The sequence below is a fragment of the Triplophysa dalaica genome, chromosome 2, assembly GCF_015846415.1.
Source record: "Triplophysa dalaica isolate WHDGS20190420 chromosome 2, ASM1584641v1, whole genome shotgun sequence".
In the NCBI taxonomy this organism is placed as follows: Eukaryota; Metazoa; Chordata; class Actinopteri; order Cypriniformes; family Nemacheilidae; genus Triplophysa; species Triplophysa dalaica.
The window spans coordinates 23,508,174-23,534,503 of NC_079543.1; positions in this window are offsets into that span (position 1 = coordinate 23,508,174).

Consider the following 26,330-nt stretch of genomic DNA (forward strand, 5'->3'; position numbering starts at 1 on the left):
CTGCAAGCGAGAGACAGAAATGTAACGCCTCTTACCATGTTTTAAACATCAGTTTCCAAAGCAATTATACTGACAGGTACGCCCATCTGTTTACATTTCGGCGGTCTTTGTCAAATCATTCCACGAACTGACATGGATATGTGGGGGTGTGGTTACACGAGGCGTTTCAGGCAGGTCTGGGTGAGCATTTGCTTTTAGATAGAATGCATCTTTTGTTCCGATACTGTAATTTTAGCAAGTTTACGTGTCTAATACATGCATGGGCAACTTATAACACACCAAAGTCACAGAAAAACACCTATTCGTGCCATATGACCCGTTTAAGAGAAGGAGGGATTTTCAAGTGCTATAATATAATCTAAGAGGGTTTTGAAAGTAATGTGTTCTTTTATCAAAATGAATGTCGTTAATTTAGGAAATCAAGAGGGCTGTTTTAGCAAAACTGCTATTTTAGTAAAAACCTCTCGTTTGAAATCACTTGGCCTCTTAATTAACAAAGTGACCCGAAAGCAAAGTTCTACTCAACCTTAGCTTTTTTTACTCATAAAATACTTTGGTCAGTTTTCCTGCCACACAGTGCTTAAATCATGGGGTATATCAGTGTTAACAATTCTGAAGCACTGTGTGACTTCCACTCGAACTAGTGAAATATTGCCGTTTCTGTCTCCTAGCAACAGGGGATTTCAGGGCCAAAAATCTCATTCCTCATATTGGTGAGACCTGCAGTTAATTGACTATTAATGTATTTGCTATTCATTCCGCAGGAGTGAGGTTAAATTGCAAGGAGGGAAAGCTGTATGTGACTGTACACGTCTCCTTTATATGGTTATTTTTCAGCGGTGAAGAAGGACGTCTTAAGGGTTATTGTTTCAGTTGGTCTTTGAACGTGTTTGTGTGACGCACTGCACACTCTGGTTTGTTGGTTTCGGGATGAGTGGTTTGACCTTCGTCTCTTTCTTGTGTAAAGAAATGTTTCAAACTTAAGAAAAGTTAGATAAATTGAGTCAAGCTTTGAAAGGGCAATGAAACCATTTGAGACTTTATTTAATTACAAACAACTGATTGACAACATTGCTACCAAAGAGTACAGAAGAAATTAGGTATAAGGATGCTAACGACTTTATTTGCTGTTTACAGTCAGACGTTCTTAAAAACATTTTTTTTGCTCAATGTAGTCCAGTGAGTCATTTTTTTATAGGATCCATTGACAGAAATGCAATATAATATACATAACCATTCTTCAGAGTTGTATTGAGACCTTACTTAATGAAATGTTGTTATTACTACCTTAGCTGTTACCTTACATGGAATTGGCCATATTGTTTCTACAGCTCTAAAGAGACAAAGTGCTCTGCATAGCGTGTGTACATTATCTCCTTTGGCAAAGAAGCAGAAACGTAACAACATCTTAGTCCTGTGTCAGCCACCGTAGTGCTTTGAAAAGGGCGAGTGGTTGGTTGGATTTGAATCATCACCGCTAGATTCCGCTGAATTTCATACACTGGACCTTTAAGTCATCGTTTTATATAACTACACAAATGTGATCATATCAAACTGAATAATGAAGGACCTCAGCTTTGCCAAAAGATTTCTCTTGTGATATCAGTAGAAAAGGTTCATTTAGCAGGATGTGTGATGTAAAGGCCCATAAACCCAGATAAAGTGAAGTTCTCCCCCTATAATATCACATTCCCAGGACGCCTTGCTTGAATTATTCACAGTGTTTGCTCCGAAGTGCTTGTAAGTTCATTTGTGAATACCGAAGAAGCGCTTTTTTTTTGCTCAGGGATGGATATCTGTGTCTCTGCCTTTCTGCTCCGCGAGGCCATCTTGATGATATGTGGCATTAAAATTTTGACTGGTTCGGGAGCGTCGGTCGGTAATAAACCATTAGAACTGCATGCCTTGATATAATGGGCCATTCTAGTGCGAAAACTATTAGAAACTGTGTGTTGGGGAACATTTTTTTATCATGCATAATTGAAGCTAATCTCAATGCAGGTTAACGCTGTCATTTTCCTCGCGCTGGCACGGACACCCTAACCAGAACATTCTGAACCCTGGAATCTTTGAATAAGAGCTGAATACCATTACACTCCACCCTCTCACAGTTTAATCGCCGCGCTGACAGATAATTAAATCCTGTTCAAATAAAAAAGGGTTGTGTATGTGAGTGAAAGCTATTGTGTGATATTTATGGGGTCAGGGAAGGTAATTAGGATTTTACGGTCAGGTAAGGGGCATTGGATGAACAACACAACATAAGAAAATGACAGCACGCAGTAATTCACGTCGGCGTCGACCGCAGTGCTTGAACACGCTCATGCCATCAGTAAAACACACAGGATGCATGAGCGTATGCGAAGGTACAGGAAGGGAATCAGCAGGGACTAGACCATACAATATTCAACAAAATCTGGGTCACAATATGTTTAGTGTATATTTATTCTAAACTGTCAATCCTTCATATATTTATATAAGTTACTGTTTATTCTTAACCCAACATTTTAACAAGTGTGTTGACCTAACTGAATTGCTCTCCCAAATGCAAATTCTGTCATCATTCACTCACCTACCCGTCATTTCAAACCTTTATGACTTTCTCTATTCTGCAGAACACAAAAGAAGATATTTGGAAGAATTTGTGAACCGAACAACGGCGGTACCCATTGACTTGCATTGGTTTTGTGTCCGCACCATAGAAGTGAATGGTACTGCCATTGTTCGGTTACCGACATTCTTCAAAATATCTTATTTTGTGTTTTGCAGAATATAGAAAGTCATACAGGTTAAACAGGAGGGGGAGTAAATGATGATGGATTTTTCATAGTTGAGTGAACTATCACTTTAACCGTACAGTTTATTAATATATTTTCTATATCATACTCTTTTATGTTTCCCCCAAGAATATTTATTGGAAAAATAAAACTGAAAATATAATGTTTAGGTGTTTGAAGTGAAATTTTGCAATCATTTGAAATATCTAATACCCACCAGCAGTAATGGGTGTGCATAAAGTGTTTTTCGGGATGTAGGAGTGATGGATTTTAGAGTGTGTGATGGGCAGAAAATGTTAAGTATGAAGTGTTTAATGAGATCTGTGAACACTGACAGATCTCAAGCTTAGAGCTGAATAGGATTGGCCATTGAAGCTGTGACACATGCTTTTTGATCACTCTTTATTTTGACAACACTATCATCCACATTAGTAATGCCTGCCTATCGCTCACATTAAAAAGTCAGCGATTTAAACAAACCATTAACCTCAACTGTTAAACTTTGGTGCACGACTCGACCAGTGCTGTTTCAATGATACAACTGTACAGTTTGTTCTGCTTTTTTTTCATTTCAGACTATTATCGCCTTGTGGGCGATCAAACGGATAAAACCTTCTGTAGACTTGTGCTGAAGAAACTGTATCATTGAGATTCGTGGGAGGGCTCATTTGACTTCCACTAGCTAGAAGCCACCTAGCAACCACATAGCAACAGGCTAAAAACCTCTCAGAAACCACTTACTGCGAGAATGATGGTGCCAACTGCTCGGCCAAGCACCACTTTGGGTTTCATTATAGTTATGCGATTCGTACAAATGAGCTCTCTCAAAAAGCATACAGATGTTAAGATTTGCCACCACGTACAGTATAGAAGAACTCACTACATCCCACTATAAAACACCCGCGCCCACTTACTAAAGAGAACCAGCAAAACAGATAAAAACAGTAACTTAAAAGTGAAAATGTAAGAACCAAGCCAAGACCATTGTTAACCAATTCTTTACCTTTAGAAACCAGCTTGCGATCAAGGTCGCAAGGCTACAGTGCTCTGAATACCAACCTGATCTCACACTAGCTTAACCTTTCCACTGCTCCCTGACATTTCCTTCTCTCTCTTTCCCCGTATCTTTGTTTTCGAAACTTGATCATTCCTTGAGACTAACACTCTCATTAGCCTCGCTAAGGTGCAAGAACTTACCTTTGATGGCTCTCGTAATTAGGAGCCATTTTAAATCTCTTCAGCCTAGGGATTTCATCGGCCTACAAACACACTCGCGCACACATATACACACACACACACACACACAAGGGGCTGCTCTTCTTCTAATTTATTCCCTTGTGTTGGGCTACCTTGTGGAGACTCACGTATCCACCGTGCCTGTGAAGTTAAGACAGCGTGCATGATAAGGTCCGCATGCATTCTGGGTAATTCTTTCGCATATTTTTATAGCGATGTTTTGATCGTGAAGGACTTTGTGTTTTTGAGCAAACAATTTAAGCCAACGAATCGCTCACTGATAGTTTTCATTCATTGAAGGCTTTCTCTATTGTGAAGCCCAAAGCTCTCCTTGACACTCAAAATTCTTTTATTTAGGCTATTATTTTTGTCTCTTTATTAGAACTTGATAAATGTCAAGCAGAAAGAGTTTACATTGTAGGTAAAATCATATACTGCAGAATATTATTTTCTCGCTCAGTATTTTTGACATATTTTTCAGAATGAAATATCTAAACATTTTTTTTTAAAAGCATCCAATTTATTCTCCCTCTCCTTCTCTCTCTCTCTTAGACTCACTTAAAGGTATACTTTACTCATCCAAATCTGTATAAATGTCTTTGTTCTGATGAACAGAGAGAAAGATATTTGGAAGAATGCCTGCCTACTTTATAACCAGACAAATTTTGGACCCCATTGACTACCATAGTAGGAAAAATACAATAGTCAAAAGTGTCCTAGAACTGTTTGCTGTCCTACATTCTTCAAAGTGTCCTCTTTTAAGTTCAACAGAATAAAAAAATATATAAAGTATTTTTTCCGACTTTGGGTGTCAATAGAGGGCATTATCTGTTGGTTACAAGCGTTCATCCAAATATCTTTCTGTGTGTTCATTAGAACAATGACATTTATACAGATATGGAACAACTTGAAGGTGAGTATTTTTGGGTAAAGTATCACTTTCAGTAAATGAGTATCATTTTCTGTTTACAGTAGTTCCTTCTATGGAAATGCTATTACATGATACTTTTTAACTTTAAAGTTTATTACATAAATACATGCTGAAGGGATTTTTTTTAAGGAGAATTGTACTGGTTTTTATGGAAACTGTAATGGTGTCTACTGGTAAGTGATGGATTATATCTGGTGGGGTGTTATCTTTCAAAATAATCGTATTGGAAGAATACCCAAAACACACTACAAAGGAGAATTGTAATGGTTTTAATGGAAATAGCTAGGTTCATAATAGTATGTTAATGGAAACAATATAATTTCTATGATGTTTCTGTTGGGTTTATATTATTTTTCTTTGCAGGGATACTATACGAAAATACACTCAATAGACATCACCTTTGTAGCATGCAGTGCCAACAAATCTAAATAAATCTTATTGGAGAGTATAAAAAACATCCACATAAGTTGAATGAATAAAAATCCCTAATACCACTTCTGCCCATCACATATGTGCCAGGAAGACAATGAATGCCTTTCACTCTTTTCTCTTTTACATGCACACATCTCTGTCTCATCCTCTTATATACACGTGTGCGCGCACACACACAGGATCTGTCCATGTACTCATTTACAATCTACCTTCACCTGTCAATCACTAACACTGTCTTCCTTTTCATCTCTTACTCCCCATCTCCTGAGGTTTTCTAAGATAACAACTTTTAAAATGGTATTATCTCTGTTGATATTATTGAGCACGCTGTGATCTGAAGTGTGCGAGCCACAGTAACCCGCGCCTCTATTTATTTCCATCTATCAGCTCTCCGGAGCCTGACTTCCTCTATTTAAATATACTTCACACCGACTGCTTGATTCTCATTCATATTTCCAACGCAGCACTAGGGGAGAGTCCGTGTAGAATAGTTATAGCCCAGGGTAACTACATTTGTCATTTATGAGTGATTGTGGTTGTGTGCTTGATTTAAATATATACCCACGACGTTAAGTATGCCTCATAATAAGATCACGTTTACTGCACATTTACTGTAATTGAGCCTATTTGCCTTTTAATGACCAGTTTAACCTTTTAGACACTACATTTAATGGAGGCCTGTTTTACGGCATAATCAATGACATTTTTCATCCATCTCTTATCAGAGAAACAGCTTTAGTTCAGACAATTAGAGTGCATTAGTTTTTAAAATCTCTGGTTGGATCAACACATGTAAACAAACAGAATGATCAGCAATGATTGCATGGAAGGCCCGGACACTAAATAAACCAACAAGCGCATTATCTTTTTATTTGTTCTTAGGGGGGTACACAAAGAAAAATGTTGCCTCTATGTTAACTATACAAAAAAAGGGTGAAAATTTGTTTTTAGAACATTTTTTTTGTTTAAATTTTATGTTAAAAAAGGACAGTTTGCTTTCAAAGTAATTATTCACTCAAAAAAAAAAAAAAAATTCACCATTTACTTATCCTCTTGTCATTTCAAACGTGTTTGACTTTCTTTCATCCACAGAACACCAAAGGAGATATTTTCAAGAATGTTGTTGAATGGTCCCCATCTTGCATAGCCAATGGGCCAGTGCTTTTCGGTTACCAACTTTCTTCAAAATGTCTTGTGTATTGCAGAAGAAAGCAAGTCATAACGATTTGAAACATGAGGGTAAGTCAATGATGACAGAATTTTCATTTTGTTGGGATCTATTACTTTCACAAAAGTATTCTTTTTGAGGTTTTCAAAAAAATCATGGAACCGATGGTAGTAATAACTAAGAAGTGTTGAGTAATATTGAAGCAATTCTTTCAAATATAAAAAAGGTACATTCAACTTTTTAATTACAGAGAAAGACATAAAATCTTTGCAAAGTGTTTCAATAAAGTATCAAAAACCAGAGCGTCTACATTTAGAAACACCTGATGCAGTTTTCACCTTTTTCATTTTCATTATCAGCTGGCAGCTGTGGTTGGCAGGTTTACGGCATGCCTGAATATTAGCTCATTTTGTACTTCGGAATTGCTGAACTTCATTGAGAACTTTACGTGCAATATATATATCTATAGACATGTTCAGACATTTAAATTATTGTATTCGATTCAACGGTTCTCTTGTGAAATAAGTTTACGGTTTTAAGTAGAAAGGGTCATCTTTAATTAATACTTGTAAGAACTGATATATGTTCATTCATTTATTCTGTCAATCAATTATTTTTCATAATGTTTTTATTTCCTTCATTTTCTCTCAAGTATTAAACTTCTACAGTGACCTCAAAGTCTTGGTTAACCACAATATGCAACAAAACAAAAACAACTGCTTACCAAACCAGCTTACGATCGTACTTCAGTATATGGGGCAATTCTCGCTAATAACAAACCCTCAACTACAACTTTTTCCCCAATAAACTCTTAATTTGTTACTATTTAATAGTTAGTGTCATGGTTTCACCTCTCCTTGTCAGGTATTTCTTGGTTTAGAGGTGGAATCATACAGAATCCTCTGTTTCTTGTGGGGAGAGATGGTTGACACTCTTGGCCTTCCATACTCTCCCCGAGTCGCGTCATCGTTTTCCTACCCTCCTGTTTCATAGTTAGTGTTAATTACCTTCCCCTATAAAGAGCCCTCTTGTTTCTTTGTCTCGTCGCTCGTGCATTGAATGTGAATGTGATTGTCTTTACTTCACGTTGTTTGAATGTCTTTCGTATGCTATATGCTATTTGCTGTTCCTGTTTCCTGTTCCTGTTCCGTGTCAAGGTAAGTGTAGTTTAGTCAGTGTTAGTGTTTTGTATCAAGTGTTTGTTTTATCAGTTTAGTTAGTTAGTGTCCTTGTTCGTTGTATAAAGTTATATATATCCCTGTCCTGTTTTTCCCCCACGTGGGTTTTGTTTTGCCTGTTTTGTAGTGTCTTGTTATTTGTAATAAATATATCCTGTCAAGTCTTCATCCGTCTTGCCTCTGCCTGCAATTGGGTTCTAACCATGTCGAGTCATAACAGAATGCACGAGCCAAGAAGGAACCCAGCAGGTAGAGTAGACGAGGCGGAGGTTGCTGCTACCAGAGGCCACCAAGCCCACGTCTTGTTTGGCCTCAGGCAGCGGGGGAGATTCCCGACGGACTTTGCCCTGGACTTCCTGGCTGCAGCGCGGTCCTCGGGGTTCAACGAGGCGGAGTTGAAGGCAATTTTTAATAGTTGCCTCGATGAGCCCCTAGGACCCGCTGAGATGCGCCAGCTGAAGTCCCAGAGCTTCGCGGACACTGTCCAGGCCCTGTTAGATCGCGAGTGGTCCAGGGTGAGTTCTCCCACGGAGCTGCCCGCCATCCCGGAGGATCGTGCCCTGCAGATCGGGTTCGCAGGTCTCTCCTCGCCTCCTATAGCCACTCCACCGCCCACCAGTTCTGTTGGCAAGCGGGGGAGAAAGAAGAGACGTCCGGTGCTACCCAGTCCGGAGCTGCCCAGTCCGGAGCTGCCCAGTCCGGAGCTGCCCAGTCCGGAGCTGCCCAGTCCGGAGCTGCCCAGTCCGGAGCTGCCCAGTCCGGAGCTGCCCAGTCCGGAGCTGCCCAGTCCGGAGCTGCCCAGTCCGGAGCTGCCCAGTCCGGAGCTGCCCAGTCCGGAGCTGCCCAGTCCGGAGCTGCCCAGTCCGGAGCTGCCCAGTCCGGAGCTGCCCAGTCCGGAGCTGCCCAGTCCGGAGCTGCCCAGTCCGGAGCTGCCCAGTCCGGAGCTGCCCAGTCCGGAGCTGCCCAGTCCGGAGCTGCCCAGTCCGGAGCTGCCCAGTCCGGAGCTGCCCAGTCCGGAGCTGCCCAGTCCGGAGCTGCCCAGTCCGGAGCTGCCCAGTCCGGAGCTGCCCAGTCCGGAGCTGCCCAGTCCGGAGCTGCCCAGTCCGGAGCTGCCCAGTCCGGAGCTGCCCAGTCCGGAGCTACCCAGTCCGGAGCTACCCAGTCCGGAGCTACCCAGTCCGGAGCTACCCAGTCCGGAGCTACCCAGTCCGGAGCTACCCAGTCCGGTGCTACCCAGTCCGGTGCTACCCAGTCCGGTGCCCCCGAGGCCGGAGCTTTCCAGCTCAGATGTCCCGATTCCTGAGCTATCCAGCCCCAAATATTTTTTGGGGGGGCGCCGTGGGAAGGTGAAGGTCCGAGCGGCCGTACCGGCCGCGGATTCCTTCCAGGAGCCGGAACCCAGCCCGTTCCGGCCGCCGGAACCAAGCCCGTTCCGGCCGCCGGAACCAAGCCCGTTCCGGCCGCCGGAACCAAGCCCGTTCCGGCCGCCGGAACCAACCCCGTTCCGGCCGCCGGAACCAACCCCGTTCCGGCCGCCGGAACCAAGCCCGTTCCGGCCGCCGGAACCAAGCCCGTTCCGGCCGCCGGAACCAAGCCCGTTCCGGCCGCCGGAACCAAGCCCGGCTGCCCAGCCGCCGGAACCAAGCCCGGCTGCCCAGCCGCCGTCACAGAGCGCTGCCCAGCCGCCGTCACAGAGCGCTGCCCAGCCGCCGTCACAGAGCGCTGCCCAGCCGCCGTCACAGAGCGCTGCCCAGCCGCCGTCACAGAGCGCTGCCCAGCCGCCGTCACAGAGCGCTGCCCAGCCGCCGTCACAGAGCGCTGCCCAGCCGCCGTCACAGAGCGCTGCCCAGCCGCCGTCACAGAGCGCTGCCCAGCCGCCGTCACAGAGCGCTGCCCAGCCGCCGTCACAGAGCGCTGCCCAGCCGCCGTCACAGAGCGCTGCCCAGCCGCCGCCACAGAGCGCTGCCCAGCCGCCGTCACAGAGCGCTGCCCAGCCGCCGCCACAGAGCGCTGCCCAGCCGCCGCCACAGAGCGCTGCCCAGCCGCCGCCACAGAGCGCTGCCCAGCCGCCGCCACAGAGCGCTGCCCAGCCGCCGCCACAGAGCGCTGCCCAGCCGCCGCCACAGAGCGCTGCCCAGCCGCCGCCACAGAGCGCTGCCCAGCCGCCGCCACAGAGCGCTGCCCAGCCGCCGCCACAGAGCGCTGCCCAGCCGCCGCCACAGAGCGCTGCCCAGCCGCCGCCACAGAGCGCTGCCCAGCCGCCGTCACAGAGCGCTGCCCAGCCGCCGTCACAGAGCGCTGCCCAGCCGCCGTCACAGAGCGCTGCCCAGCCGCCGTCACAGAGCGCTGCCCAGCCGCCGTCACAGAGCGCTGCCCAGCCGCCGTCACAGAGCGCTGCCCAGCCGCCGTCACAGAGCGCTGCCCAGCCGCCGTCACAGAGCGCTGCCCAGCCGCCGTCACAGAGCGCTGCCCAGCCGCCGTCACAGAGCGCTGCCCAGCCGCCGTCACAGAGCGCTGCCCAGCCGCCGTCACAGAGCGCTGCCCAGCCGCCGTCACAGAGCGCTGCCCAGCCGCCGTCACAGAGCGCTGCCCAGCCGCCGTCACAGAGCGCTGCCCAGCCGCCGTCACAGAGCGCTGCCCAGCCGCCGTCACAGAGCGCTGCCCAGCCGCCGTCACAGAGCGCTGCCCAGCCGCCGTCACAGAGCGCTGCCCAGCCGCCGTCACAGAGCGCTGCCCAGCCGCCGTCACAGAGCGCTGCCCAGCCGCCGTCACAGAGCGCTGCCCAGCCGCCGTCACAGAGCGCTGCCCAGCCGCCGTCACAGAGCGCTGCCCAGCCGCCGTCACAGAGCGCTGCCCAGCCGCCGTCACAGAGCGCTGCCCAGCCGCCGTCACAGAGCGCTGCCCAGCCGCCGTCACAGAGCGCTGCCCAGCCGCCGTCACAGAGCGCTGCCCAGCCGCCGTCACAGAGCGCTGCCCAGCCGCCGTCACAGAGCGCTGCCCAGCCGCCGTCACAGAGCGCTGCCCAGCCGCCGTCACAGAGCGCTGCCCAGCCGCCGTCACAGAGCGCTGCCCAGCCGCCGTCACAGAGCGCTGCCCAGCCGCCGTCACAGAGCACAGAGCCTGTCAGGCCGATCTTCAGACCCTGGTCCAGCCCGGCATTCCAGCCGTGGTCCAGCCCTACAGTCCTGCAGGGGACTAGGACGGTTCCCCCCAGGACTACCCCTGTCAAGCCTCCTGGGGCTCCGCGCCCTGGCGCGTCCCCAAGGGCTGGAACTTTCCCACCCAGCCCTCCCCCTTTTGGACTTCCCATGTCTTCTTGTTTGCCCCCACCCCCCCTCCCTTGTCTGCTATTTTTATTGTCACACCCTAGTCCAATCATTGTCATGTCCTGTATCCCCCTTATCATGTTGACCCTGTCTGTCTGGTTCTTGTCTTTGTCCCAGTCTGCCTTGTCTTGTTCGTGCCTTTGAGGAGCATCAGGTTGCTGCTCCTTAAAGCGGGGGTTCTGTCATGGTTTCACCTCTCCTTGTCAGGTATTTCTTGGTTTAGAGGTGGAATCATACAGAATCCTCTGTTTCTTGTGGGGAGAGATGGTTTTGACACTCTTGGCCTTCCATACTCTCCCCGAGTCGCGTCATCGTTTTCCTACCCTCCTGTTTCATAGTTAGTGTTAATTACCTTCCCCTATAAAGAGCCCTCTTGTTTCTTTGTCTCGTCGCTCGTGCATTGAATGTGAATGTGATTGTCTTTACTTCACGTTGTTTGAATGTCTTTCGTATGCTATATGCTATTTGCTGTTCCTGTTTCCTGTTCCTGTTCCGTGTCAAGGTAAGTGTAGTTTAGTCAGTGTTAGTGTTTTGTATCAAGTGTTTGTTTTATCAGTTTAGTTAGTTAGTGTCCTTGTTCGTTGTATAAAGTTATATATATCCCTGTCCTGTTTTTCCCCCACGTGGGTTTTGTTTTGCCTGTTTTGTAGTGTCTTGTTATTTGTAATAAATATATCCTGTCAAGTCTTCATCCGTCTTGCCTCTGCCTGCAATTGGGTTCTAACCATGTCGAGTCATAACAGTTAGTAAGGTAGTTGTTAGGTTTAGATATTGGGTAGGATAAGAGATGTAGAGTATGGTCATGCAGAATATGTGCTTTATAAGTACTAATAAACAGCCAATATGCCAATAACAGGCATACTAATAACAACTAGTTAATAGTGACAATTGCCCCCTAATACTTAAGTGATACCCAGCTATGAAATGCTTCTACATGATGGTTAGTTAGTTAGTTAGTTAGTTCGGCATGAACAGTCTACACCTTGAAGGAAGAATTTTAAAGCAATGGTGAAGTGGGTGGGTTCGATCTGAGTAGACTACGATTGCCTTTGTCTCCATAAAGTCTAAAAGCAACTCTTGCTTTGTACTCTGTTTCTGGCCGATTATCTTATTGGCTTCATTAATAATATGCGTCAGTTTATTTTTCTGCCTCATTGCTAAATTTCCATACCAAACAATAATATTATATGTTAAAATGCTTTCTATCATCAACCTATAGACAATATTTAGAATCCTCTTACCCAGTCTTTGACTGGCTTTCTTGCGTGTGAAGTCCACATTTTCCTAGAAAAAAAAAACTATTCATTTTTAATGTATTTATTTCGTGCTAAGCATAGAAATAATGTATTACATATTTACTGACATGACTTACTGATATAAAATTATAATTAAACGATATTTGGACACAATGCACATTTCTTCACATTAAGCTTGTGTTTAAATAAAAATGGGCTTAATGGCACTTTGGATAAGGATTGTATGATTTTTGTATTCAAATCAATCTTTCAAAGCAAGATATTTAAAGTGTACCTGAAGCATACTTGCAATAGTTCCACTTTAGCACAATTCAATACACTTAAATGTATCTTTAGTTGGACTTCAACACTATTTCACCACAATTAAAGTATGTTAGTTCAAAATTAGTAGTTCTAAATTAGCAGACTTTAGTATTCAATTAAGTTATTATGATGTGTCTCATGTTTCTCTTGAAGGAAATTGTTTTGCAATAATTACAAATATGTCTTTAAGGTTCTGGTCATAGAGAACTGACAAGTTTGCGTTCTCTGTTTCCCCTTGTAGTTGGCCGATAGTGGTTGTTATGCTGATCGGCACTTTGTTATATAGTTATGTTTTACTGTGAGATTAGGTCGAAATATTTGACCATCACTGATGTCTCATATTTGAAGAACACATTAGCTTCTGTACTGACACGAAATCTAGACCTGAATCTAACAAGCATTTTCAGCATAGACGAGTCTGTTCTTTGTCATCCCTTCATATATTTTTGGATTCTACCTATTACTACCTATAAAAGTTTGAGTTGAATATGTTGTCGTCCTTGGTCCTTGGTGACAAATAAAGTCACATTGTTAGTGAAATGTTTTTCAGGAGCAAATTTAGTTTCTGTTAGAAGAAACTGTTCTTGTTACCAGAGAAATAGGCATGCTTTCAAACACATCACAAATTTTGTGGCACGTCCACGTCACATTTGTTACCGTGTCTCTACAACTTTCAACAGGCCTGATATCTTAAGGCTGAGTTACAGAGGATTGAGAAAATTGGTCCCGGCATAAATCGCCAAGGCTATCTGTTAAAATAGCCTCTATATTTCAGTGACAGTTCGTAAATGAGGTTTTGACACTGACAGTTTTTGGAACCTCTTTGGACAGTAAACAACTCGTCCTTTAACGACATGTTTATTCAAGAGAGCAACCACTTCTTTCATATCTTGACATGAGCATTCACACTCTGATGTGAATGTACACGCTGTGACGAATTTTTTGGAACTAGTAAATATTTAGCATGCAAATTGACTATAAACGAAACACATTCAATCAGTGGAAATAAAATCAACATGGTTCTTAAATATTTATTGATCATATTTTCTTAAAGGAACAGTTCACAAAAAAATATTTCAGCATTTAACCTACACTCATGTGATTCCAAACCTGTATGACTTTCTTTCATCTGCAGAACACGAAAGAAGATATTTTGAATAATGTTGGTGTCCAAACAACATGGGACCACATTGACTGTCATTGTATGGAAACATTCCTTAAAATAGGCCTATCATCTATTTTGTTTCGCCGAAGAAAGAGTTATATACAGGTTTTGAAAGACATAAATACACAATTACAGAATTGTTATTTTTGGGTAAATATTCCCTACAAGGGGATAATAAAAGTAAAGCACCTTGCACTCTGTCTAAATAATCTAGTAACAGATCGACAGTGCTAAAAGTAGCGTAACGCCCTATAAAGACCAATTTTCCTGTTAATAATAAGCTAATTATGTTATTTTTCAACATAATTTGCCAGTTGATTAAATAAGATATTATATTTGAACTTAAAACGAATATATTATCTAATACATTGTCTCATACGATATGTTGACTTTTTTAAACAGCATAGTCTCTAAACATTAATGTACTTTGCACATGTGTTTCCAGCGTAACCTTTTACACTCTTTTGCCATCGAATTTACCTCCTTTTTACAGTGCACACTAAATTTTTATGCAAACCGGAGCCTTGTTATGAAATAAGAAAAAGCCTCTTTAGGAAGCATGATAAATGGACGTGGTGCTTTTATGCAGAATATAATGAGTATTCATTTGCTAACTGACAATTTTAATGCACGGCTTTCGAATTACGGCCCCTTACCGTCACTGTGGCCCAGTCAGAATCTGCTCTCTTATGGGAATAATTATTGTGGGGCGGTGAGAGGTGAGGGCTGGGGATGCATTTGGAAATTGAAAAGTGTAAAGTAGGTTTCTGATTTATTAAAAGGCTCTCACAAAAGCTCATTCAGATCAGATGGAGAGGGAGAAGCCAGAGATGAGGAAGAGGTTTAACTATAAAGAGCGTGGAATAGAGATACTCACTTCTACTGAGCTTCATGGACGTTCTTCAGTCACAGTACGGTCTATAACCAGGGCGATTCTCGGGCCAAAGAAGGCTGGCAAAGGTTGGCAGATCTATAGTTTCATTTAAGTACCACACACTCCCAGCTAAAATATATAAACATCAAACTTGATAAAGCTTCCAGCTACCAAAAAGATTGTGATACTCTCTGCCCACATATTTTTCCATGAGCAAATCTAAATTTCCCTTACTTAGAATATCCCTGATGTTGTTTTGAATGACCAGCTAACCAATCCATTTGAGAAGTGGCAAATTACAGTTTCCTCATACAGTATCCTTCTAATCCCTACTGATGTTCTTTCTGTCAGGGAACAAAAACGCTAATTGTTTAAAAACATCCATGACACTATCCATGCATTTTTTCCATATATTTTCCAGATAATAAATGAGAATGCTTTAAAACATAAAAAAAATGTAAATTTTTGAGTTATAAATATTAATTATGAATTCAAATTAAAAAAATATTGAGCTAAAACATCTCCAATAAACCCAAGATTCATCATATGGGTTTGGAACAACATACATGTAATAGTTAATCATGACTTTAAGTTACAAAAGATTTTTGGGCCAGGTTAGGTAAGGGTTACTGAACTATTCCTTCAAGCCCGCCCCCTCTGTTTAAGTAGTTCTCCAAATCACAGTTCAAAAGACATTTGGCAAACCGACGTAGACAAAATTGGTTAAAGTTACAAGGTCTAAATAACTAAACTGAGCAAAATTAATTTTGGACGCGGAACATCTGCGCCTTCCAGTTGAGCGCAAACAATTAGTTGGCTTTTATTTTCTTTCTTGTGAGCAGTCACGCATGATTCACTAAGGAGAAACTAGCTCTTGGCCAGAAAAAGAGTAATAAATAAAACAAGTTTTAAAACAGAGGGAGTGGATAGGACAATTTGCCAAGCTTAAAGGCATAGTTCACCCAAAAATGAAAATTCTGTCATGAATTACTCTCTCTCTAGATGTTCCAAACCTGTATACATTTCTTTGTTCGGTTGAACACAAAGTAAAAATATTGGCAACTGACATTTCTGGGGCATCATTGAGTTTTATACTAGAATAGATTCAACTGGTAGTCAAAGGTGCCCCAGAAGTTTTTGCTTTCCTGAATTCCTCAAAATATCTTCTTTCGTTGTAAACAGGACAAAAAAATATACAATTATTTTTTAATTGTAGTTAATGGTGCCTCAGAAATGTCAGTTGCTAATATTTTTCCAAGTATCGTTCAATGTGTTGATCAGAATTTCCATTCGGGGGAACAATCCCTTTAAACTAATATTAAGGGTTGGATCTCTGTGGTATTGCTTTGCAGGAAACGCTACAAATGGAAGAACATAGGAAGCATAAAGCTGTCCACACACACATTTTGTGACACCTAATGGACCACTGTGTTACAACAAAACACATTTCAGACTAGTCTGAGAACTTTGAGAAGCACTTAAAGTACACAGGCCGACAAACATGGACAACAAAAGTAATTAAAAACAGTATTACGTTTTACGAGCAGGCCAGTGAATTTACGAAACAATTGCAACTATTTTCCACATGGCATTTGCATGCAAAAATATGTGTCTTTCGCTAACCACCCGCAATCCATTTTAACCAAGCGCTAAATTGCGCCATGCAAATTACACTCAGAACTAATCGTGTGAGCGGATTCGTGTCATTCTCCATTTTGCATGATTTCTTTGTGAAACAGGGCGATTACAGTAAGAAATGCAAACAAGATGTGCAAATATATAATGCTTAATGGGCAAATTTCATTCTTAGTATACCACCCCCACATGTATTCATTTCTGGTGAAATTACACACTGCATATTAGTATCTGAAGTCTTATTAAATTGCCAAGTTGAAAAGACAACACGGAAACAAGCACTTTTGTCTAGTTTCCTCTATTTATAAATACTAATCTTATCATACTATTTTAATAACATAATGGTGTTCTTAACACTTTCATCAGTTTGATTAATCTGTGTTTTCATTAGTGAAAACAGAATTGCCCTTTGAGAAATAATTATGATGTATAATGATATAACATACAGTATGTTGCATTGTGACAATTGTTAAAATAACATTTTTCCACTAAGTGCTCATATCTTTGTCACGTATCTAAATTTCTTAAAGGCAAACAACATTTCCAGACAGCAGTTGTGCTGCGTGGTACTGTGCACATTATTCTGTGCTTGGAATAGCAGAAAGGTGGGTCTCTGTGGCCTTTAAACAAGTACTGGTTGAGGACATCGAGGTCAAAAATTATAGGCTTTGCAAACTTCTGTCCATAACTAAGAGAGGGGAAGAGAGAGCAGGCTGTCAAATAGCGTTTATGATGGATTGTCTCTTTCAGCCACACTGTTTATGAGTACATATTTAATATTTAATATTTCTCTTGCTCTGTGTGTGTGTGTGTGTGTATGTGTGTGTGTGACACAAACATTTTTTTGGTTGCTCTGTGGGAGACAAGACAGAATATTAATAGAATATGTGTGTGTGAGCGAGATTGTGGCCCTGACAGGATACACATTAGTGAAGGACAAAAAAAGAAAGAGGGTGAAAGCACTTAGTACAAGTTTTGACCAACAGGATCTGAAAAGTCTATGTAACTTTCTCTTATTGACAAGGTTGTCACGATAACACATTTCTACAGTCTGTGCCAATAGCGGTAAAATTTCTTGACTGTCTATTTTACTTTTGTTCACAAGTAAGTAGGCTCAAAGTCAAAATTCTATCATCATTAACTCAGTCATTTCAAGCCTGTATGGCTTTCTTTCTTCTGCAGAACGCAAACAAGATATTTTGAAGAACGTTGTCAACCTGCACAAATTCACTTGCATTGGTTTTGTGTCCATACAATAGAAGTCAATGGGTGCCACAAATGTTTTGTTAAAAACTCTTAAAGGGACAGTTCACCCAAAAACTATCTCATCATTTACTCACCATCATGTCAGTGCAAGCCTTTATGACTTTCTTTGTTCTGCAGAACACAAAAGTAGAATTTTTGAAGAAGGTTGGTAACCAAACAGCATTGGCCTCCGTTGACTTCCATTGTATAGACACAAATCCACTGAGAGATTTCTCAAAATATTTTATTTTCATAAAAATAAGTTAAGGTGTTCCAGGTGGTGTTCTCCTCAACAGACATCTCCCCTTTCCCTATATCTACTTAAATTCATTTGGCAATGCCTGAAAATCTGCTGATTCTTCAGCTTCTGTATCTGCCACTTCTTCTACTCTCTCAGATTACCATTGAACTCTGTGCTTTTAATTCCTCACATTACACTTAAACACTGACATGAATGGCGGTCCTTAATCATCAGAGCTCTGACGCTATCGGAACAAACCCAGCATCAGACTGACATGTAAAGAATTTCTTCCATGATTGCTAGAGTTCAGTACCGGGGGAGAGATTTCAGTCCTCGTGTGCTAATACCCTTGATTAAAATTGCACAGAAGCATTTAACTCAAAGCCACACGCACATATTCTCGCTCGAGTCGTATGTGAAACAGACACAGTCTTTAGGGAAAGTCTGCATGATTAAAGCTGGATTAAAGAGAGTCATGCTTTCTTTTGCCTTCCAACCAATACAAGAGAGAGAGAGAGAGTTCGTCAAAAGAGCAGCAATTCAAATGACTAAAAAGACCTCTCACTGGAGAGCGTTTTCTCTTATTTCACCGAGTTAAATGGTTACAAGCGCACCCTTTCAACATGTCACAAGAGGTACACGACACCTGCGATTGGTAATTGTCCTAAAATGCTTTATGAAGTTCTGAGGTGCAGCGTGACCTCTTACTAATCTTTGGGGGTGATTTAATTACCGGTAGCAGGAAATAAAAAAAAGCCAAAATTCTATTGTCTCTATTGAATAGCTCATTTAAAGGTCTGGTGAACTGGGCTTGATTATTGTTTTATACTGTTAAATGAGATCTACTTATGACGTTTGCATGGTTTTATATCCCAAAACATCAAAATCAATAAGTAATAGGCTATTTTCTACCCAGGTTTTGAGGCCAGCTCGGCAAACGCTCGGTTTTAATTGGCGTGCCACATTGAAGACACTTGGAAGTAAACGCCCACCGCTTTGATTGGATAGCAGTTTGCGTAGTTGGAGCCTTCTCTGAATTTGTTTAGAGACGTAATGTTAGGTTACACTAGCACCATTCATAGTTTTCGCAGGGCATAAGTATTATCTGCAGACCTCCTGTGATTTATAAATGACCTCCCCTAATTAGTATTTCATGTGACGCATTCGCACAGGATGATTTTACAAAAAATTTCTGAATTATTTCCCGGATGTGATGGCAAGGCTTTGTATGTAGTTTGTATAGCCTATACTTGTATTGCGTTTAATGATATATGACCGTACCTGTCAGCATTTGAGACCCGTGATCCCGAACAAAAGATCACCGCGATTGTGGGTCTCAAATGTTACAAGAGTTTCCATGATAAATAATCAAACGGGAGACTCCTGGTAACTTATGGATGTCACCCAGCACCCGAAATAATACCAAAACAGCCTCCATTATTGTCGAAAGGTGGATAAAACCTTGAGAAATTATATATGAGCCCACCAAATCACAGAGATCCCGATACACACGGGCTAAAGATCACAGACAACCTTTGCAATTAATACAAATGACCGAGGTCCCCAGGAAATACTAATCTCGTGCGAATGCAGTGCTCAGGGCTCATCAAGCGATCTCTAACAAAACATAGTGACGCATAGTAAAAATTTTTATACTCACATGAGATTGATGTGCGATTTACTATCGGATCCAATATTGAAGGCACAGCACTGCTTTTTAATTTTAAACTCTTCACGAATCCAGTGTCGATCTCTGCCTTGTTTTCTAAGGAATCCTCGGAGAAATGAAGCGAACTTTAAAAATAACTTTAACCCCGTAACTGTAATATCGGAATCCAAAGGAAGGTTATGCAGCGACTGTATTCTTCCACAACAGGGGATGGCACAATATTTAGCTATAACAGCATCTTTGTTTATCGCTTGTTCGCTCTATCTGGTTCCGTGCCACTTGTGGTACGTCAGTTCTGTCCAGTGGGCAGGGCTAGAGAAGTAGCTGTTGATATTTCTGTGTGGAGGCGGTGTTCAACCTATCAGTTACATTTTAATTCATGGGTCCTCTAATGTTTCTAAGCCCAGTATAAGAATGTTCTGTGTGTGCTTTTGGATTTAAATGTTTTGGTTTTGGAAGGTGCTGAAAACTAGTCATATTATACATGTTGAAGTCATATACTTTGATCTATTAGAACAACAGATTAAAGAATGAATTTATTCCAATCAATAACATGTTTTATTTTCATTTGGGCATCTAGCGGTAAGGATGGGAACTGCAACCAATGGCTCACTCCACCCCTCCCTTTCACAGCACTCTGGAGGCTCTCACACGACTAAGATGTCGTTACGTTGTCGCTTCTTTGTCGAAGGAGGTAACGTATTTACGAAATGTGCTCTGTAGAGCAGTTTGTCCATTCAGGGCTACTGTAGAAACAACACGAATAGAGGGAATGCAATGACGTCACTTTCCAACGTTCACATGTGTTCTTCCACTTCTGAAGACATTGCTATTTATATCATGTTGGATTTCTATCAATAGATCCTCCAAAATGCTTGACTACTGTGAAACCAGTCAAAAGTATATTACTTCTGAGGCATATTTGCAGCATCAGTGGAAGCTTAAAGACATTATATCTTTTTAGTGGCTACTAGTAAAAACTAGTAAACTTAATAACATTAATTTCATGTTAACTTGATGTTTTACAGTTGCTAGGAGAAGCTGAACTCTTTGACCTCTTACTTTACCCTGTGCTATAATGGATTACAAAGTGATTTCAGAACCAGTAACAGCTCTAACCACCATGAAAAATCTCACCTCGTGCACTCCACAGTGCGCTAAAATCTTTGACTTTAATAGTTCTTAACAAGTTAAAGCATTTAAAAGGGAAAGAGATTGGCCAAGGCCTTTTCTTTTCGAACAAATCTTCAGTAATATTGGCCATTAGAATTAAGGCTTGTGTTTTCATTACTAAGAGTGGGATTGGAAAACAAATAAAAGTATGAAAGCTATTTGCCCACGACAGCAGTATGAAGAATGCACCTCTTATCTTCCCATAGATATATTTAATTGAAAGAGAGCAGGATTCATTCTCCTGTTTATTAAATGCTAATTGCTCCAAACGAATTAGAGTTTTCTTTCATTAGCTTCTGAGTCTTATTCTCCATATCTTTCCTCGACGGACAACCTGGCGGTTTAAAAGAGGTTGCCGTTTTTTCCTGTCGTGAACATTACGGACGCTGTGAAGCCGCAGTGCCGTGAATTTAAAGCATCTTATTATTCAACATACCGCTGCGTAATAGCAGAATCATTATATGTTTTACAGCACATTTTTACTGCAATTTTACACCAGGCGCCGCATATGGACCAGACGAGGTTATTGATTTTTTTATACATAGGCCAGAGATGAAATCTACAGCTGAGCACTCGTGGATAGAGTGCAAAATCATATTGCAAAACGTTGTGTCTGAGTGGTTTTACTAATGACCTATTCAGGTGAAGTGATGTGTTCGCTTACCTCTGACTGTTGCGAGGGTATCTATGAACTGTGAACTCAAACTGGTCAGAGTGACCTATTGAAGTAATGGCACAGCATGTACTTGAATAAAAAAGACACATATAGGCTTGAATGTCAAAAAAAGTATTTTAAGATGTACTGTCTTTAGCAGGGAATGTTATGATTCTAGTTTATACATTACTTTAATATTGGTGGAAGTCAGGGGACCACAGATTGTGGAAATGTGGAAGTTGGTCCCAAATTCATATACCCAGCAGCCTAAAGATTTGTTTAGTGAACCCCCTCATCTAAAACCCACCTAACCCATGGGACCAAACAAATATTGTTTTGACAGTTTTGACAGATGCACATGACATTTCTACAGGGAACATACAGGATTATTACTCAGGGCTCTTTCATAGCTCAGTAGACTTGATTGAGTTCTCAGGAATGTTTCGAGAAAAACTTAAAATCAGCAAAATTCAAATGTCAACACTTTTCTTATACAATTTTTTTGTTTCTCTTTATTGTTGGCTCTTAAATTGTTGAATTTTGACAATATCAAAGTATTTGTTTTTAGATTAATTATGCTGCACAATCCTATTTTAAAATCCGAAAACTATATTCCCACATTAAATTAACTACAACATATATTTTAGAACTATAGATAAATATAATACTAGTTTTTATTTTATTTATTTTAGTAGAGGATTACCATCATCTGATCAAGTAAAAAAAATTCAGAAATGTTTGTCTTTTGTATTTCACAAAAGGCTTTATTTTGTGGAATAAGTCCTTTAGACTTTAAGAAGTAACTTTAAGAAAATGGTTCTCCTATGGCATCGATGTAAAAAATCCTTTTGTATCACTTTTTTTAAGAGACCACATATGTACATGATAAACTCCATAATTGCTACTTTATTGTTTGTTTGCCATGGATTAATTACGATCTTTCTATGTAGTTACAGTATTGTAACCTTTTAGCTTGACCTGTTTTCAACAATTAATAACTGAATTCCAGCAATCAGCTGATAAATATGTCTTCATTTGATCACATTTTTTGTCCCAAGTTAAATTGGGTTTACGTTTGTCTTTAGAAGAAATAAAAATAGACAATATAGACAAAGGTTGAGTACTGATCTACAAAATGAATGTTGACAAAATTGTTCAGATCATTTGGTCCTGGAGCTGTTTATTAATAAATGTTTGAATCTTTTGAAGCTTGGAAAATGTGATCACAGTTTGTGACTTTTCACTTCTAGAGTAGATCTTAAAAAATCGGATAGAAACATTTCCATTTGCCTTCTATTTATTCTTATTTCTCTCAGAATGATTGAGACATTAAAGAAATCTCTCCAAGAAAGTTGTGCTTGTCCATTTGTGCGCATTGCTTAGCGTGTGATTATGTGCAGCTAAACGCTATTCAGATGCTTCTCGCTGTTTTTGATCCCCTCAGAGATTTCTTTAAATTTCCCCAAGGGCTCTGCTTGCGCAAAGTATGGAAGTGCAAGCATTGTGCCACATTCTGATCTCCACCAATCAGAACGTCTTGCCCTTCCTCGGCAGGTGTTGCATGAATTCAGAGAGATTGACATGTGCATGGGCTGCCTTTCAATTGCTCTTTTCTTTTTCTGTTTGTTCTTTTCTTATGTATCTCATTTCGCTCTTTAACTAGGTGTGATGAGACGGACCAGGTATGGCATCCCCGAGGACCCAAAAAGCTCAGGCAATGCTCCCTTATGGGTGAGGCGGCTGTTGTTCACAGTTTATGAATTTTAATAAAGTTCAGCTTGAGCGTCTCTGCTGTTTTCCTATTTCCTGCTGAAATGGCTTCAACCCACCAGGGACCTGCGCGCTATATTTATAGACTCGTCAGTATCAGGGGGACCTATTGCAGAAATGAGGTGTGACTGCACGCGTAAATGTGTGTGCACGGCAATGTTAACCGGCAAATCGGGAAGTTACGTTAACGTGATCCAATGCTGCTAAGTGGTGTGATTTGTAATTTGGCTGTCAGGTGCGTATTCGGTGGTAAAATACTCGCAGTGGACCTCAAACTGGTTTATAAATCAGGACTCCTCATATATTAGAGCTTTGGCTGGTTGCTTTATGTGTTTGTCCAACAGTAGCGTCCTTAAGGACATTCATGATCAAAAAAATACTTTTTGCTGACTCTTAAATATGAGGTAGCACACGCAGTTTCTACCGATCTCATATTAATCTTGAGTACCTATAAAGTAGTATTGCATACTTTGTATCTTCGAAGATTATTTAGTTTGTATAAAAGGCAGATACAGCTGTACGATTATTTCCGGAATAAGACGAGCGCCTGGAGGCGTGCAGGGGGGGTGGAACTACAGCACTAGCACACAATACATCATCGCATTGATTCACTTTCGTGTTGTTTACATAATGCACGTACACACCAATTGCCAATAAAACACAGACAAATGACTTAGTTTGACTTACCACATGTGGTTCATGTCCGACATCTTTTAGCGCTGGGACCGCACCATCTATCAGTTTCAAATGATATCCAAATCCAGCATTATATCCACCCTTTATATAACATTTATATAACACTGAAATGCAGTGAGCAAACAAACTGAGCTAATCTTTTTGATTATTGAGCATTGATGGGCATGCTCTTTCTCTTGCTGGCTGGTTGACACGCGGGCCTCTTTCGCTCGCTGGATGACCCGTGGGCGTTCTTTTTCGGGAGAATTGTCCAATACTGACTAAGAACCCTTGTTACGAAACAGGAATTCATGATCGGAAAAAACTTTCCGAACCCTGGCGGGGGGGAATAAAGCACAGTATTACTAAGTCATACGCTCAACTTGTTTTTTGACAAGTTTACCATTTTAAGCTTGAGAAGCCAGCTCGTTTTACAGTGTAAAGAAGTCAGAATGCATGAAATAGCATTTTACCTCCGCTTTAAATGCATACAGTACTGTATATGACACCAGTTTGTGTGATTCTACATAAATGTGTGCCTGTATATTTGTGTGTGTGCTGGCTTCAGTATGTGATATGAAGGTTGGCACAGTGGACAGAAGAATTGTGCTAGTGACAGTTATCACAAGCGTACAGACCACCATTTAAGGGTCATGCCAGTGCGTATGTGTTTGTGAACTCCCCATGGGCCGCATTGAAATGCCATCAGCCCAAGTGCTCAGGGTGAAAGTGTGCTCTGCCACTTAACCACCTCCAATCTGGCATCAGACTGACAACATTGACCTACCACGGGCACTATGCCAACCATCCGTAATCTGTACTGAGGCAGAGAGGGCATCAACACAACAGGGAGGAATTTGGACATTTCTCGCTCAGTGAGTAACAAAAAGGGACAGGGAAACTTTTTTAGAGAAAGTGGGTGATCGCAAGATGAACAGACACAGAATATCTGGTATCATAGTTTTTTTGTACAAAAATGTACATTGCAGTGCCTCCCAGCCATGTTTCTATAGGCATGTTATCTTGTACCCATATTAAAGGGATAGTTCACTCAAAAATGTGTATTATGTCATCATTTACTCATCATCTTGTCATTTTCAACCTGTATGAATTTCTTTCTTCCGCAGAACACAAAAGAAGATATTTTGAAGAATGTTGGTCACCAAACACTTCTACTAGAAAGAAGAAAGAAAGCCATACGAGTTTGAAATGACAAGAGGGTGAGTGAATGAAGACAGAATTTTCATTTTTGAGTGAACTATTTCTTTAAGTGCCTTGAAGAACCATGTTATCCACTGTATCGTATCATGACTACAGTACTAGCACAGTCATTTTAAGGGCGCCAAGAAACATCTATATGTGAGAATCGGCTAAGTATGTTTGGAAACAACCCTTAATAATATGAAAGTGCCTTAAGAGTACCATGTCAGTAGGCTACATGAAAATATGTTACATATTCCATTGTAGACTGGGTTTTCTACAAGGGAAACATATAAAGGTGAAATCATCAGAGACTAATGTGAGATTATTTGGCTCTGGAATAAAGTGGTTTTCTATGCGTGTGTGGAGATGCTATTTTTGGCACCAAGAAGATGGTGACTTAAATCTCACACTAATTGTTCACATCGCTAGTTCCTCACAGCAAAGATCAGCAGTGCTCCAGCAGTAATTACATTCTTAACTCAAATTATATTGGTGCATTTGGAAACGCTTTGCAGAAGATCTCACACCGAGACCTGCGTTTTTTCACTAAACTCACCCTTTACTGTAGTTGTGCTGATGACATTAACAGTTCATTTGTTACCCAATGCTGCATGCTTCTCTCTGTAGAAGCGCTTGACATCTTAGTTTACTCAACAGCGTGAATAGGCTTATGTTTTTTTTGTTTGACTTCGTAGGAGTTGTGTGGAAATTATAGGAATCGCGCACACGCTTCGCTCCACTCTCGTGATTATGCACTAAAGACAAAACCGCGTGTGTTCGTCAGTCAACAAAAGCGGGGGACAGTGTTTGACAGAAGATGCTCATTTCCTGTGGTTTAATTTTGATACGTAAACAAGGCCGCTGTCAAAAATGTATAATTTGTGCATGGGAAATGTTCTGCAAACAAATTGAAGTTTTAATCGCTGATGGTGCCATCCCGAGACATTTCAACGTTTTCTAAAACACACACACACCTCAGTTCTATACAAAACATGTCATACTTCTTAAGAACAGATAACATTAAATAAATCTTTCATAGCAGCAGTGTATCGAGTGAGTCAGGTGTCCCCATTTAACATCTAAAAGAACTTATTCAAGAGCTTAAATAACTATTTTAATGGTGGTGTTCATAGAAACCTGGGATGTTGATCTTTGTTAGTCATTTCATTCCAAAATTTTCAGAGTGTCAGTTAGATGATTGAAGATAACCTGTGGTTCATGCACTGTTTTGAACATTTAATGGATATTTGCCTGAAGGATTTTTAAATCCACTGTTTGGCTTCTAAAAACTAAACTCAAATGATTCTGAAGGTTGTCGAGATGTGATACTAAATTTCTCCAACGCTACCGATGGACAATTTTTCTTTCAAAAAGCTGCCAATGCCGATTCTCAAGGTTAAATTAATATTTCTTATATG